This window comes from Panulirus ornatus, chromosome 39 (assembly GCF_036320965.1).
Source record: "Panulirus ornatus isolate Po-2019 chromosome 39, ASM3632096v1, whole genome shotgun sequence".
In the NCBI taxonomy this organism is placed as follows: domain Eukaryota; kingdom Metazoa; phylum Arthropoda; class Malacostraca; order Decapoda; family Palinuridae; genus Panulirus; species Panulirus ornatus.
The window spans coordinates 5,069,203-5,082,326 of record NC_092262.1 but is presented as its reverse complement, the minus strand read 5'-3'; the positions used below and the strand labels follow the sequence as shown (position 1 = coordinate 5,082,326).

Genomic DNA, 13,124 nt, shown 5'->3' with positions numbered 1-13,124 from the left:
TTCCAGGCTACACTAAAGACTGGAGTCTCCAAGACTCACTAACACCACCATGTTAATACCTAGTCTTCCCGCTGGTTTCACTCTTGTGTGTGTGTGTGTGTGTGTGTGTGTGTGTGTGTTACGGGGAGAGTTTTACACTCGTATCGTCTCGTAGCCTGGTATATACAAGACCCATCTCTTTATTCCCACGTTTCTATGTGAACATAAATATTCTGACACACACACACACACACACACACACACACACACACATACACACACACACACACACACCAGCTAAGCCAGGTACACACACACACACACACACACATACACACACACACACACACACCAGCTAAGCCAGGTACCTAGTTATCAACCAGGCCGAGGGGAGGATGAACAGCTAGGTCGGGTGTAGGACGACTGCTACACCCAAAAATCGAACTCAGTCGGGTCCGAGCACAAGCAGGCAGGCCCGTGGTGACTCATGGTCAGTAATGCTAGCCGAAACATCAAGGAGGCTGCTGTGTATATGCTGAGTTGTGATGACTGGGCAACACTCGGGTGATCAAGTGTGCTACACTTTACCTCCTCCACTTCTGGTGTCCTTGGGACTTGCTGTGCATGGCGTGACTTTTGGGGTGTACATGATGAATATCCTCTACGTACATAATCTATATCTATATATATAGTATCATTCCTCATGACGACATGTTCCACAACATCTTCAGTCATTCTTAACATCCATTTCAGGCCCACTATACTGCTACTCTAAGTTTATAACCCATGAGTTAGTTGTAGGACCAACGTGTCATACGTCTGGCAGGTGAGCATGGATGGATTCCCACCTTCAGTTGACATTTACACACGAGGGGAAATCGACTCAGCAGCAGACTCAAGACTCGTCCTGAGGTGACTACACGTGTAATTCACTCCTCAGCGTTGGCTTGTGGCCATCCCTTCCCTTTCCTCATATAGTCAGGTAGAGACAAGAAAGCGATGTAGAAACCATTTTTCACAGAAAAGGTACACGTACGAAAAAGTCACTACCCTCTAGTAAAATTATGGCCCGCACGAATAGGATTAAATAAACAAGATTGAAACCTGAACCAAGTGGCCAGATTTTGTCATGGAGGAGATATGACAAGCAACAGAGACTGTGATATCATTTGACAAACCGATGTCAAGGCCAGACAACAACAACAACAACAACAACAACAACAACTAGTGAAGTGATAGCATGTTCAGTGGTAGAGGTTTGTGACGTCACCATCACAACATTCCACTTCCTTCACATGGACGTCACTAAGGTCAGTATGATTACCTCCCTACTGTACTGTACTGGAGGGAGCCTCACACTGGTAGCATTCCATCTGTAGAACATTTTCTACGATCATACAACATTTTAAACCTCTATGTGTTGTCCACATTCACAGTCTCATGACTAAGATTATTACATTCAGCCGCCACACTTCTGCTACAAATCCTTGTTCATTAATCGTTTCAAGCAAGGTTTTAGCTTGACCTCATGTTATGTTCTCTGGTTGTTCTATCCTTCTCCTTATGAAGAACTGTTCTCTACTGAAGTCATCAACCTGGTATATGTCTCCCCTTACTCTTCTCTCTTCTATGGTGCGCAAATTAAAGTCCTTTGTAACTTTCCCCAGTGACTCAGCTTTGTTAGTTGTAGCACTATCATTATCCTCCTCTGGACCTTCTCTGTTAGCTCTTCGTGTATCATCTTAATTGCTGTCACCAAACTTGACAATCATACTCGTGTTCTGGACTGACCAATACTGGGCTGTGGACAAGCCTCTGGATATAATCGTTTTCTTTAGATCATAATATCTGCCGTCGAGTTTGTCTCCATTGCTGTTCTTCAGATATGATTCGCGCAGAAGTTCAGGGACGATGTATTATGTATTATGTGATACATGATGATATTCATGCAAGACATGTTCTTACTGGCGTCCATCATCATGTCTTTTCATCTTGATTGGGTGACATGTCATCAACTGTCCATCATACCAATTCTGGTGCTTGTTTACCTTCCCCAATTAGTTGATGCGATCTTCCCTGGCTTCTGCATCTGTTACTCTGGCCTAATCCGCAGACATTCTCTGGTTCGAGTCCATTCCTTCTGACTCACACACATCAAGAAAAAAAAAGACGTGCAACGGGCGACTGGTGACCACAACCTCTTTCCAGAAGACTTCTCTCACGTGTGTCGTTTGTTCCAGTCCACCAAGATAACCTCCCCTCCCCCAACCTCTCTTGGTATATCACCTCTGTTGAAGAGCTTACGAAATGTTTTCTTGCTTTTAAGTTTCTTCATCTAAGATCCTTCTAAGCACCTGTCTAAGCGCCCCGTCCCTGTCCCAGCACCTGTCTAACTCAAACTTTCCAGCAGTCTCAGAAACTCCTTCTGTGTTGTCCCCTGCAGCACACACAAACTGGTTCAGTGTAGCAGTTGGCATCACTAGGTGGTGCTGTCTCTATGGTGCGTGTACGTCAACAGATGAATAAGTTTTAATGTCGTGAGTATGGGAGATCTATCTATCTGTCTGTCTATCTATCAAGCAAGCTTGGGCTATGGTTGACACATATAGGTTCGGATGTACCAGTGTCACCACGCGTTGTTCACGACGTCATGACTGGCCAGCAAGACGGCGTGAACTAACGTTGTTAATGTCTCTGTCTTCAAGTGGTACAAGGTTCTTGCGGGCGTCCTTCCTTCTCCATTAATCATTCTGTTTTTATCCACTACGGTTTTATGCCATGAGCTGTAAGGCCAAAACGGGAATGGGTGATGAGAGAGGGATGTAATGCTAATCTTCAATATATGCAAACATTTTATGAGATTCTAGGAAATCCCCGGGCCATCTTTTGGACCCCCATGCTCAGGGACGATGCACCCCAACCTCCTCTCACAGACCCTATGTTGTAGTCAGTACCTGAGACATACACTAACGTGGTCTTTCCTTCTTGTTCTCAGCTACAGCGACGTCTACGATTCTGTACCTGGGAGACGTATGATGGCATTCGTCGACACTACATGTGAGTTGATGTTCTCTTACTCCCGTCCATCATGTTGTAGAAGCAGAGCTGGAGATATACCCACATGTGAACTTACTTGACGTCAGTTTTTATCTTTAGTGTTAACTTTGTTTATTACTTTTGTATTAACGGCTGTATGTATGTTGATTGTCTCCATGTTGGGTCTGTGTGTGTGTGTGTGTGTGTGTGTGTGTGTGTGTGTGTGGAGGGGAGGGGGGTTGCTAGTGGAAGGGTGGGTGTAGGTATGTACTGTGGTAGGTTGTGGTTATGAGATTGTATTGTGCAGGTGTGGTGGTGGTGTGGGTTGTGTTGTGCAGGTGTGGTGTTAGTGGGGGTTGTGTTGTGCAGGTGTGGTGGTGGTGGTGGGGGTTGTGTTGTGCAGGTGTGGTGGTGGTGGTGGGGGTTGTGTTGTGCAGGTATGGTGGTGGTGGTGTGGGTTGTGTTGTGCAGGTGTGGTGGTGGTGGTGGTGTGGGTTGTATTGTGCAGGTGTGGTGGTGGTGGTGTGGGTTGTGTTGTGCAGGTGTGGTGGTGGTGGTGGGGGTTGTAGTGTGCAGGTGTGGTGGTGTGGGTTGTGGTGAGGGTGAGACTCAGTCAACAGTTTATTTTCCCACAGTTGTAGCCATCATCAATACTGCTGCGCGCTGGGCTGCTGTGTCTCTCCTGGGTTTTCCTTCTACCAACTGTGGTACTTCTGGTGAGTTTCCTTCTCTCTGTGTGTGTAATGACATCTACTTTTCAGCATTAGAAGCAACTGATGTGTCTGACCTTGAAACATTTTATCTCACAATAACGAAACAAGTTCATCTCTTGATAACGCTTTTCAACGAGTCATTCCTTATCGGATAAGTTGCACAGGACCAGCAGTGTGTCAGTAGAGCACAGATAACCTCCTGCCTGCCAGAAACTTGGTGATCAGTTTGCTTATCGTCCATACATTGTGTGTATCAGTCCGGAGTAATGGCTATAAACTCGTGCATATCCAGTATACTTCAAATGAGGCAAATATCTTTTTCATTAATAAGTTTGTTAATATATGTAATGATTTATAATAGGTGTGTAAACATACGTAATGATTTACCAATGAATATAGGTGAATGTAACCATGACAACGTTGACCACATACATACTACACTTCACTTTCAGTTCACGACTACAATAATTCTGTTTTTTCTTGATGATATAAAATATTTATAAGTATTTGTTGTTCAGTCATGTGTTGAGTAATGACATGTCAACACACACGTTAATCTTCGTCTTAGTAATCTCCAGCACAACCATAAGCAGTCAATGGTCTCATGTTGTTTATGCTCCTAAGAACCCGACCAGTCACTACAATCATCATAACCTCTATCCATAACACTTGTAAAACACGTCAGTAATATTATATTTCATTGTAAGCTTCACTACAGTAGACATTAGTATGTTAGTGTAATGTCTTATTGTTGATAATCTGGTGAAAGTAATGAGGACGCGTGATGTGTCGTCCACTCGTTCCCTTATCATCGTCTATGTGGCACAGGTCACTCTGGTGGCCAGCGTTGGTGGCTGACCAAGTACCTCTTGTACTAGTCACTTGGCCCTTCGCCAGCCTATCTACTGGGCCAGCCGGCCAGTCACCAACCTGGCCAGCTGGCCGTCCTGATGGCTAAGATTAATGTTGATATGTCCTTCCCAACCCCACCCGCTGTGCTGGCCTGGCCACAGGTTGCTCCTGCTGCTGATCATCCTGGTCTGTTCCGGGGGAGGCTGGTGGTTCCGCTGACCTTACCGTCCTCCTGACCTTACCCTCCTCCTGACCTTACCGTCCTCCTGACCTTACCGTCCTCCTGACCTTACCGTCCTCCTGACCTTACCGTCCTCCTGACCTTACCGTCCTCCTGACCTTACCGTCCTCCTGACCTTACCGTCCTCCTGACCTTACCGTCCTCCTGACCTTACCCTCCTCCTGACCTTACCGTCCTCCTGACCTTACCGTCCTCCTGACCTTACCGTCCTCCTGACCTTACCCTCCTCCTGACCTTACCGTCCTCCTGACCTTACCGTCCTCCTGACCTTACCCTCCTCCTAACCTTACCCTCCTCCTAACCTTACCCTCCTCCTGACCTTACCGTCCTCCTGACCTTACCGTCCTCCTGACCTTACCGTCCTCCTGACCTTACCGTCCTCCTGACCTTACCGTCCTCCTGACCTTACCGTCCTCCTGACCTTACCGTCCTCCTGACCTTACCGTCCTCCTGACCTTACCGTCCTCCTGACCTTACCGTCCTCCTGACCTTACCGTCCTCCTGACCTTACCGTCCTCCTGACCTTACCGTCCTCCTGACCTTACCGTCCTCCTGACCTTACCGTCCTCCTGACCTTACCGTCCTCCTGACCTTACCGTCCTCCTGACCTTACCGTCCTCCTGACCTTACCGTCCTCCTGACCTTACCGTCCTCCTGACCTTACCGTCCTCCTGACCTTACCGTCCTCCTGACCTTACCGTCCTCCTGACCTTACCGTCCTCCTGACCTTACCGTCCTCCTGACCTTACCGTCCTCCTGACCTTACCGTCCTCCTGACCTTACCGTCCTCCTGACCTTACCGTCCTCCTGACCTTACCGTCCTCCTGACCTTACCGTCCTCCTGACCTTACCGTCCTCCTGACCTTACCGTCCTCCTGACCTTACCGTCCTCCTGACCTTACCGTCCTCCTGACCTTACCGTCCTCCTGACCTTACCGTCCTCCTGACCTTACCGTCCTCCTGACCTTACCCTCCTCCTAACCTTACCCTCCTCCTGACCTTACCGTCCTCCTGACCTTACCCTCCTCCTAACCTTACCCTCCTCCTGACCTTACCGTCCTCCTGACCTTACCCTCCTCCTAACCTTACCCTCCTCCTGACCTTACCCTCCTCCTGACCTTACCGTCCTCCTGACCTTACCCTCCTCCTAACCTTACCCTCCTCCTGACCTTACCGTCCTCCTGACCTTACCGTCCTCCTGACCTTACCGTCCTCCTGACCTTACCGTCCTCCTGACCTTACCGTCCTCCTGACCTTACCGTCCTCCTGACCTTACCGTCCTCCTGACCTTACCGTCCTCCTGACCTTACCCTCCTCCTGACCTTACCGTCCTCCTGACCTTACCGTCCTCCTGACCTTACCCTCCTCCTGACCTTACCCTCCTCCTGACCTTACCCTCCTCCTGACCTTACCGTCCTCCTGACCTTACCGTCCTCCTGACCTTACCGTCCTCCTGACCTTACCGTCCTCCTGACCTTACCCTCCTCCTGACCTTACCGTCCTCCTGACCTTACCCTCCTCCTGACCTTACCGTCCTCCTGACCTTACCGTCCTCCTGACCTTACCGTCCTCCTGACCTTACCGTCCTCCTGACCTTACCGTCCTCCTGACCTTACCGTCCTCCTGACCTTACCGTCCTCCTGACCTTACCGTCCTCCTGACCTTACCCTCCTCCTAACCTTACCCTCCTCCTAACCTTACCCTCCTCCTGACCTTACCGTCCTCCTGACCTTACCGTCCTCCTGACCTTACCGTCCTCCTGACCTTACCGTCCTCCTGACCTTACCGTCCTCCTGACCTTACCCTCCTCCTGACCTTACCGTCCTCCTGACCTTACCGTCCTCCTGACCTTACCCTCCTCCTGACCTTACCGTCCTCCTGACCTTACCGTCCTCCTGACCTTACCCTCCTCCTGACCTTAGCCAGGCCCTTACCCTCCTCCTAACCTTACCCTCCTCCTGACCTTACCGTCCTCCTGACCTTACCGTCCTCCTGACCTTACCCTCCTCCTGACCTTACCCTCCTCCTGACCTTAGCCAGGCCCTTACCCTCCTCCTAACCTTACCCTCCTCCTGACCTTACCGTCCTCCTGACCTTACCGTCCTCCTGACCTTACCGTCCTCCTGACCTTACCGTCCTCCTGACCTTACCCTCCTCCTAACCTTACCCTCCTCCTAACCTTACCCTCCTCCTAACCTTACCCTCCTCCTGACCTTACCGTCCTCCTGACCTTACCGTCCTCCTGACCTTACCGTCCTCCTGACCTTACCGTCCTCCTGACCTTACCGTCCTCCTGACCTTACCGTCCTCCTGACCTTACCGTCCTCCTGACCTTACCGTCCTCCTGACCTTACCCTCCTCCTGACCTTACCGTCCTCCTGACCTTACCGTCCTCCTGACCTTACCGTCCTCCTGACCTTACCGTCCTCCTGACCTTACCGTCCTCCTGACCTTACCGTCCTCCTGACCTTACCGTCCTCCTGACCTTACCGTCCTCCTGACCTTACCGTCCTCCTGACCTTACCCTCCTCCTAACCTTACCCTCCTCCTGACCTTACCCTCCTCCTAACCTTACCCTCCTCCTGACCTTACCGTCCTCCTGACCTTACCGTCCTCCTGACCTTACCGTCCTCCTGACCTTACCCTCCTCCTGACCTTACCCTCCTCCTGACCTTACCGTCCTCCTGACCTTACCGTCCTCCTGACCTTACCGTCCTCCTGACCTTACCGTCCTCCTGACCTTACCGTCCTCCTGACCTTACCGTCCTCCTGACCTTACCGTCCTCCTGACCTTACCGTCCTCCTGACCTTACCCTCCTCCTAACCTTACCCTCCTCCTGACCTTACCGTCCTCCTGACCTTACCGTCCTCCTGACCTTACCGTCCTCCTGACCTTACCGTCCTCCTGACCTTACCGTCCTCCTGACCTTACCCTCCTCCTGACCTTACCGTCCTCCTGACCTTACCCTCCTCCTGACCTTACCGTCCTCCTGACCTTACCGTCCTCCTGACCTTACCGTCCTCCTGACCTTACCCTCCTCCTGACCTTACCGTCCTCCTGACCTTACCCTCCTCCTGACCTTACCGTCCTCCTGACCTTACCGTCCTCCTGACCTTACCGTCCTCCTGACCTTACCGTCCTCCTGACCTTACCGTCCTCCTGACCTTACCCTCCTCCTGACCTTAGCCAGGCCCTTACCCTCCTCCTAACCTTACCCTCCTCCTGACCTTACCGTCCTCCTGACCTTACCGTCCTCCTGACCTTACCTCCTCCTGACCTTACCCTCCTCCTAACCTTACCCTCCTCCTAACCTTACCCTCCTCCTGACCTTACCGTCCTCCTGACCTTACCGTCCTCCTGACCTTACCCTCCTCCTGACCTTACCGTCCTCCTGACCTTACCCTCCTCCTAACCTTACCCTCCTCCTGACCTTACCGTCCTCCTGACCTTACCGTCCTCCTGACCTTACCCTCCTCCTGACCTTACCGTCCTCCTGACCTTACCGTCCTCCTGACCTTACCCTCCTCCTAACCTTACCCTCCTCCTAACCTTACCCTCCTCCTGACCTTACCCTCCTCCTAACCTTACCCTCCTCCTAACCTTACCCTCCTCCTGACCTTACCGTCCTCCTGACCTTACCGTCCTCCTGACCTTACCCTCCTCCTGACCTTACCGTCCTCCTGACCTTACCGTCCTCCTGACCTTACCCTCCTCCTGACCTTACCGTCCTCCTGACCTTACCCTCCTCCTAACCTTACCCTCCTCCTGACCTTACCGTCCTCCTGACCTTACCGTCCTCCTGACCTTACCGTCCTCCTGACCTTACCGTCCTCCTGACCTTACCGTCCTCCTGACCTTACCGTCCTCCTGACCTTACCGTCCTCCTGACCTTACCGTCCTCCTGACCTTACCGTCCTCCTGACCTTACCCTCCTCCTGACCTTACCCTCCTCCTGACCTTACCGTCCTCCTGACCTTACCCTCCTCCTAACCTTACCCTCCTCCTGACCTTAGCCAGGCCCTTACCCTCCTCCTGACCTTAGCCAGGCCCTTACCCTCCTCCTGACCTTAGCCAGGCCCTTACCCTCCTCCTAACCTTACCCTCCTCCTGACCTTACCGTCCTCCTGACCTTACCGTCCTCCTGACCTTACCCTCCTCCTGACCTTAGCCAGGCCCTTACCCTCCTCCTGACCTTAGCCAGGCCCTTACCCTCCTCCTAACCTTACCCTCCTCCTGACCTTACCGTCCTCCTGACCTTACCCTCCTCCTGACCTTACCGTCCTCCTGACCTTACCGTCCTCCTGACCTTACCCTCCTCCTGACCTTACCCTCCTCCTAACCTTACCCTCCTCCTGACCTTACCGTCCTCCTGACCTTACCCTCCTCCTGACCTTACCGTCCTCCTGACCTTACCCTCCTCCTGACCTTACCGTCCTCCTGACCTTACCCTCCTCCTAACCTTACCCTCCTCCTGACCTTACCGTCCTCCTGACCTTACCGTCCTCCTGACCTTACCGTCCTCCTGACCTTACCGTCCTCCTGACCTTACCGTCCTCCTGACCTTACCCTCCTCCTGACCTTACCGTCCTCCTGACCTTACCCTCCTCCTGACCTTACCGTCCTCCTGACCTTACCGTCCTCCTGACCTTACCGTCCTCCTGACCTTACCCTCCTCCTGACCTTACCGTCCTCCTGACCTTACCCTCCTCCTGACCTTACCGTCCTCCTGACCTTACCCTCCTCCTGACCTTACCGTCCTCCTGACCTTACCCTCCTCCTAACCTTACCCTCCTCCTGACCTTAGCCAGGCCCTTACCCTCCTCCTGACCTTACCGTCCTCCTGACCTTACCGTCCTCCTGACCTTACCGTCCTCCTGACCTTACCCTCCTCCTGACCTTACCTCCTCCTGACCTTACCGTCCTCCTGACCTTACCGTCCTCCTGACCTTACCGTCCTCCTGACCTTACCGTCCTCCTGACCTTACCGTCCTCCTGACCTTACCCTCCTCCTGACCTTACCCTCCTCCTGACCTTAGCCAGGCCCTTACCCTCCTCCTAACCTTACCCTCCTCCTAACCTTACCCTCCTCCTGACCTTACCGTCCTCCTGACCTTACCGTCCTCCTGACCTTACCGTCCTCCTGACCTTACCGTCCTCCTGACCTTACCGTCCTCCTGACCTTACCGTCCTCCTGACCTTACCGTCCTCCTGACCTTACCGTCCTCCTGACCTTACCGTCCTCCTGACCTTACCCTCCTCCTAACCTTACCCTCCTCCTGACCTTACCCTCCTCCTAACCTTACCCTCCTCCTAACCTTACCCTCCTCCTGACCTTACCCTCCTCCTAACCTTACCCTCCTCCTGACCTTACCCTCCTCCTAACCTTACCCTCCTCCTGACCTTACCGTCCTCCTGACCTTACCGTCCTCCTGACCTTACCGTCCTCCTGACCTTACCCTCCTCCTAACCTTACCCTCCTCCTAACCTTACCCTCCTCCTGACCTTAGCCAGGCCCTTACCCTCCTCCTAACCTTACCCTCCTCCTGACCTTAGCCAGGCCCTTACCCTCCTCCTGACCTTACCCTCCTCCTGACCTTAGCCAGGCCCTTACCCTCCTCCTGACCTTACCCTTCTCCTGACCTTGCCCTCCTCCTGGCCTTACCGTCCTCCTGACCTTACCGTCCTCCTGACCTTACCCTCCTCCTGACCTTACCCTCCTCCTGACCTTACCCTTCTCCTGACCTTGCCCTCCTCCTGGCCTTACCGTCCTCCTGACCTTACCCTCCTCCTGACCTTACCCTCCTCCTGACCTTACTCTCCTTGCCCTTCTCTTGACCTTCGCCTCATTACCATATGCTTGCACAGAACGTGGTCATAAATAAACTATTTACTAAGAGCCATAGTGGCCGACATGGTACGTATGGTACAATCCTCAGACTGTACCGTCACCTGTGTTACATGGTACAATCCTCAGACTGTACCGTCACCTGTGTTACATGGTACAATCCTCAGACTGTAACATGTCAGTGTTACATGGTACAATCCTCAGACTGTACCGTCACCTGTGTTACATGGTACAATCCTCAGACTGTACCGTCACCTGTGTTACATGGTACAATCCTCAGACTGTACCGTCACCTGTGTTACATGGTACAATCCTCAGACTGTACCGTCACCTGTGTTACATGGTACAATCCTCAGACTGTACCGTCACCTGTGTTACATGGTACAATCCTCAGACTGTAACATGTCAGTGTTACATGGTACAATCCTCAGACTGTAACATGTCAGTGTTACATGGTACAATCCTCAGGCTGTAACATGTCAGTGTTACATGGTACAATCCTCAGACTGTAACATGTCAGTGTTACATGGTACAATCCTCAGACTGTACCGTCACCTGTGTTACATGGTACAATCCTCAGACTGTACCGTCACCTGTGTTACATGGTACAATCCTCAGACTGTAACATGTCAGTGTTACATGGTACAATCCTCAGACTGTACCGTCACCTGTGTTACATGGTACAATCATCAGACTGTAACATGTCAGTGTTACATGGTACAATCCTCAGGCTGTAACATGTCAGTGTTACATGGTACAATCCTCAGGCAGTAACATGTCAGTGTTACATGTTAGTCATGAGTCTGTACAATAATGTCAGTGTTACATGATATGGTTATCAGTAAGAGTAAACTTGTAAACTTCCCGTTATAATCTTGTAGATAGTGAGGAACCTCATTATTGTTGTGCAGTACATCATAATGATGTACAGTGTACAGTGTACATCCATGTAACTTACAATATTAGGAGCAGTCAAGTGTCATACCTCATTTCTCATACTAATTTTATAACTCACTCTTCCCGACGCTAATGAACCCTAATTGGTCCCTGGTAGGGATGGGCCTTGGGTGGTCCCTGGTACGGATGGGCCTTGGGTGGTCCCTGGTAGGGATGGGCTTTGGGTGGTCCCTGGTAGGGATGGGCTTTGGGTGGTCCCTGGTAGGGATGGGCTTTGGGTGGTCCCTGGTAGCGATGGGCCTTGGGTGGTCCCTAGTAGGGATGGGCTTTGGGTGGTCCCTGGTAGGGATGGGCTTTGGGTGGTCCCTGGTAGGGATGGGCTTTGGGTGGTCCCTGGTAGGGATGGGCCTTGGGTGGTCCCTAGTACGGATGGGCTTTGGGTGGTCCCTGATAGGGATGGGCTTTGGGTGGTCCCTGGTAGGGATGGGCCTTTGTTGATTCCTTGCAAAATCATGTTAGACGCTCCCACCTCCGATTAAGATGGCCTGCTGATGTTTTATGAATGAATTCATTCCAATGTTACACACGTCTTTGTCTTAAGGCAGATGTGTTCACGTTTGACCTGTAAGTACCTGGTTATGAGTTGTTGAAGCTACATGACTAGTTTGGTTCTGACGTGTATAATTATGGCGTTTTCTTATTTGAGGGAAAGTGGTCATATTCTAACAAATATACAGCAGATGATATGATACTTAAAGATCATTGAGCGATAAAAAATCGACGTGATCTTAACCCCTACGACAGGTAACTTGTGTATGGGAAGTGCAATTAAAACGAGGGAAAATATGGGCTAATTATAGTTACACATTGGGAGAGTAACAGTGCACACAACAGTCCTGAGAGAATGTTCTTATTGTGTTGTCATGTCTGAGAGGGGACGGGGGACGGGAAAGTGAAGACCCTAATCAAGGCCAGGTTATCTACACACACACACACACACACACACACACACACACACACACACACACATATATATATATATATATATATATATATATATATATATATATATATATATATATATATATATATATATATATATATATATATATAATGGGACAGTCTTAAACTTTACTTTTACTGAGATATAATCATATGTATTTTCAAGATTTCTAAACTTTTCTTTCATGTACAAACTGCATATGTTTTGAGCAGTCTGGATTGTTCAAACATGATAAGTAACCGTCCATTTTTTGACCAAGTAATAACTGTGTTCAAGTCTGTAGTAACTGTTATGGAAAATAGTCATATATATTTTAGCAAATATGAATCAAATCAAAAGTAGTTCAGTTGAATTAAGAGAAATATATCAGTAATACAATCGTTCCTTGTTGGTTCATTTATAACCTAACATGTACGCCAGTGCCCAACCCAAGATCATGCCATGCATAGTGAAGACAGTGTTGTAACACTATTTGACCTATGTCCATTGACCTCTTCATACATAACAAAATGTAATACAGCCACATCTCACAACGTCATCCAATAAGGCCTAAATTA

At 50.4% G+C, this 13,124-nt stretch overlaps 1 long non-coding RNA gene across 1 annotated transcript; it reads left to right on the top strand.

Annotated features, from left to right (window-relative positions):
- Positions 1-301: 301 nt before the first annotated feature.
- LOC139761279 (uncharacterized) lies at positions 302-4,808 on the top strand. Its single transcript, XR_011715487.1, has 4 exons — positions 302-1,289; positions 2,975-3,036; positions 3,651-3,731; positions 4,742-4,808. It is a non-coding gene; the product is annotated as an uncharacterized lncRNA (long non-coding RNA).
- Positions 4,809-13,124: the final 8,316 nt, after the last annotated feature.